Source organism: Misgurnus anguillicaudatus, chromosome 25, assembly GCF_027580225.2.
Source record: "Misgurnus anguillicaudatus chromosome 25, ASM2758022v2, whole genome shotgun sequence".
Lineage (NCBI taxonomy): Eukaryota > Metazoa > Chordata > Actinopteri > Cypriniformes > Cobitidae > Misgurnus > Misgurnus anguillicaudatus.
Window position 1 is genome coordinate 28,118,537 of NC_073361.2, and position 4,490 is coordinate 28,123,026.

General features: G+C 36.6%; 1 long non-coding RNA gene across 1 annotated transcript; it reads right to left on the reverse strand.

Moving 5' to 3' along the window:
- Positions 1-1,330: 1,330 nt before the first annotated feature.
- LOC129446755 (uncharacterized) lies at positions 1,331-3,828 on the reverse strand. The gene is made up of 2 exons (XR_012368071.1): positions 3,136-3,828; positions 1,331-1,543 (listed from the first exon to the last, which is right to left on the reverse strand). It is a non-coding gene; the product is annotated as an uncharacterized lncRNA (long non-coding RNA).
- Between the last annotated feature and the right edge of the window lie 662 nt (positions 3,829-4,490).

The window sequence follows — 4,490 nt, forward strand, 5'->3', positions numbered from 1 at the left end:
ATAATTTGGAGATTCTGCACATGCATTTAAAATCAAAGTATTATGCTTCTATTAATTAAATTAACATTTAATAAGCATCTGTTGCGGTAATGATAATCAAAATGTCATGTAAGCATTCTGACAAGACAATATTTCAAATTAACTGTAAAAAAATGATCTTACCTGGTAGCCATCTTGAAGTAACTGGTCCATGTGCTTGGTCACTCAAAATCAAACTTTATTAAAATTCTGTATGTGTGCTTAAACTGTTCTCAAAAAGTGTTGCGGAGGATGAGAACATCAGGCATGGACACATCATTTTCCTCATTTTTCTTCATTATTATTATACATGAATATTCAGTAAATATTTTTTCTGTCATCTAAAGTAGTCTAGCAAAACACCCATTTATTTTTTTTCTTAATATTTTTGTGTTCATTTGATTTAATTACAACATAACGCATGTTCAAACACAGCCAGACACATTGCGGTAATGAGAATTTCAATAGAAAATGAGATAAAATTTACAATTATAAATTCTTATGTTGAAATCACACATTGTGCAAGGTAGAACACAGTATTGTGTTAATTCTGATGCTTTTTAATGTAACTATATTACACATTTTAAAGCTAAAATCATTAGTGCCGTGGTGTTTCAATGGTTTCGTGAGAATCACCCGGCTATTGCTACAAATATACCCATGCGACTTCAGGCTGATTTTGTGGTCCAGGGTCACAGAAAATAATTCAAGAGGATGATATATATTTGTCATACTGGTAAATGGGGGTTAACTGTATTGTGGGATATAGGGGTGGTTTCCCGGACAGGGATTAACCCTCTGGGGTCCGACCATTTTGGGACACTGTCAGAGGTTCTGACATGCTCTTACATTTGGTCTTTTTTCAGTTGCTTTAAAACATAATAATGGCAAGTGTCTCATACCACTGTGTTCAGCACAAACTGGGCTAAAATATTATATGAGCTACATGTATGTACATGTTTGTATTTTTGAGAGAAAAAGGTTTATGCGTGGTTTTTAAAAAAGCTAAAATTTTAAGTCACTGATATAAGTCCACAAAACCCATACTAAACATGTTTTAACAAGACTTTCCTAAACAGAATCTAGTAGTCTAGAGTTTTTTCTTTAAAATGATGTGAAAATCATCCTGCCCACTCATTCACATAAACCAGTATATTTATTTAGAAATTGTAAGACACTTTTTGTTTAGAGGGGCCGTATGCGAGAAGGATTGATTGACAGCTAGCAAACAAAGGCTCGCATAATGAGCTGCATAATGATCTGCATAATGAGGGAGGAGGGAACTACAGTAAAGAATGTGAGGAAAAATGAACATGTTTGTTTGAGGTTTATTAAGAAGTTAACAATATAATCAAAATAGAAATGAAGGTCAGTAGGACCCTATTCAAAAACTTAACTTTTATAAGAAACTGATAAACAACAGAGCTGTAAACTTCATGTGGCTCATGTTACCATACAACTTTATGTCCAAAGAGTGTGAATATGTTTTTCCACTTCATAGTTTACTGATGAGAGGGATGCAGACCTGTAAGAGAGTTATGAACAGCTGTTAGTATAAATTGTCCACAGAAATACCCTTACATACATAACTGATGGGTAAATGATAGCACTTGTAACGGTGGTCGCCTAAACTCAATATACTCAATATACTGTATAAAAAAACTTGGCCTAGGCGGGTTTCGAACCCGGGTCTACCACGTGGCGGCCTAACGCACTACCACTGCGCCACCATTTGGTCACGTGATTGATGTCTCTCACACACCTAGGTAGACTTGCCAAGGTAAATTTATAATAATAAAAAAAAAGGCGAGTCTCCGTGTAAACAACGCGGAGCTCATAATAAAACGGTGTCGCGTGTAAAACGCAATGTATGGAATGCGTTGCATGTAAACAATATCATATTACAGCAGACCCCCCCAGTGCAGCATTACTCAAGTTGCCATGAAGGATACGAAAGTGTCTACTGTAACCACTGATCTATATAAATGACTGGATTGCGCATAGAACGCTTGACGTAACTGCGCGAGGTGAAGCCAGCGCAGAGTTCGAGCCGCCATCTTGGTATACCCAACCGGCAGAGAGCGTCATTGACTTCCATTCAAAATCATGATCAAAATTTACCCCCTTTACAGCATATCAGTTACACAAGGTTAATTTTTATGATATGTGTACGTTAATTATTTGTTAATTCTGGTGTTATTTGCAATGTTTATGTTTTAATCGGGCAGGATAATGGATTTATAAAAAACCGTTAATGTGTGTCTGCTGCATTTGTTAATGACACGGGTATAAATAAAGTTTTGTTTGACATTCAGCTACACTGTGACGGTCAGCGTTATTTATCTGAGTAAGTTTAGGTAACTTGTAAGTTTAGATAACATAATTACAAAACTAGCAAATTATTGCATGCACATACGGTACAAAGCATGATTATTTATTTAGATTTCAGAATGAGCACGTTTATTGTCATTAATACTAAATATGCTGCAGTCTGTCTGCTGATCTGATACTGTAATAAAGATGAATGTATAATAACTGATTAAAACGCAAAATGTACAACTTTCAGTAAATAACTATTTACATGCTTAGGACGTTTGTGTTGTAATAATGTACAGGGTAACGAAGACAAATAAAGTGATTTTTTTATCATTAAAATCTGATAACGTCCATTGATTTAATAGAACGTTTGGGTATACCAACATGGCGGCGCGGTGGCTTCACAAGTGTGACGTCATGCGCAATCCAGTCATTTATATAGATCAGTGACTGTAACTACAGCATGTAACAATGAAATCCGCCATTACGTGACCACGCGTCCTCGTTTGTAAATAAGCATGTAAACATGGAATCTTACAGCACACACTTAAAAGACACAGCAGTGCAGCATTACTCAAAGTTGCCATGAAGGATACGAAAGTGAATGTGTCTAACACTGTACAGCAAACAATGAAATCCGCCATTAACTTACGTGATCACGCGTAAGTTACTCGTTTGTAAACAATGCGAACGTTTTTCAATCCGAGGCGTGCAGTCTGTTGAGGTTGCTTATGTAGGCTGAACTGCACAAGCCATAACATATTACATGATAGCAAATATAAATGAAGACAAATGACTTACAGTTTCTTCAGGAATATATCCTTCTCCATTGCGTCTTCCATTGTTCTTCTTAGGTAACGTTAAAGATAAACGCTTCTCTTCCTCGATGTCCAGACATAAATGAAGATATTCATCACGTGTGTGTATAAAGTTTATAATCCAAACATGCGCTAAAGTCTTTAAATCTTATCAAACATTACGCTTTGCTGGTTTGAACAGCTCGTCTCTTCATTACCATGTCAACAGCGTGTGGGCGTGACCGCATTATAGATAATGAGCTCAGCCAGGAAAAACGGTACTCTCTTTACTTCAATGCAGATTATATAAACAGGAAATATTTGTTTTTGATAATAATTAGCTTGTTTAAAAGTAGACATTTCAGGCTTTCTTTGGATATGTGTATTATGTTTGTGTGACGAGTATTCGCGGAGTTTCAACTAATTTTTGTAACGTGATTTGAGAGACAGCTGGCGGAGACAGAAATGTCTGAATGAGCACCCTGTTTATTTTCTTTATTTGACAAAAACACAAAGATCTCTTGTTATTGTGAATGTACACTAATTTAAGAGGACCCTTCAGAGTTTCAAATGATGTCAAACACGTAAGTGTTTGATTATTAATGATGGAGTATTTTAAGTTGATTCTGCTATGATAAGGAGAAAACACGTCAAAACGCGTCCCCGCGTTTTTGGACCCCTGGGGGTTAAACTAGTCCTGGACTAAAATAAATGTAAGAGCTGTCCAAACTGAAAACAACTTGCACTGACATATCTTAAAATACATCAGTGCCCTTTGTTTTGCCTCAAAAATCACACCAGTAATGTTTCAAGTAAGGCATGTGTGTTATAACTAGTTATACCACGGGTCTGTCGAATGCTGCATTCTGATTGGCTGAGAAATGTTCTATGGGTGTTGATTATTTTTCTGTAAACCGCACACCTAATTTTTCAAATGTCTTAAAAATAGGCACCAGAGCAATGTTTGTGGTAACCGTGGTATAAGCGGAATAATTGACTCCGGTCCTTTGAATTATGTAAGGAATAATTGACGATGGGCCATTGAATTATAAGAAAATAATGCACACCAAGGTGGCAATGCGGCACGACGCGAAGCGGAGTGCCGTTACACCGCAGGTGTGCATTATTTTCAAATAATTCAAAGGACCGGAGTCAATTATTCTGCTTATACCACGGTTACCACAAACATTGCTCTGGTGCCTATTTTTAAGACATTTGAAAGTTAGGTGTGCGGTTTACAGAAAAATAATCAACACCCATAGAACATTTCTCAGCCAATCGAATGCAGCATTCAACAGACCCGTGGTATAATTGAAAATAATGCACACCTGCGGTGTAACCGCATTACCACCTTGGTGT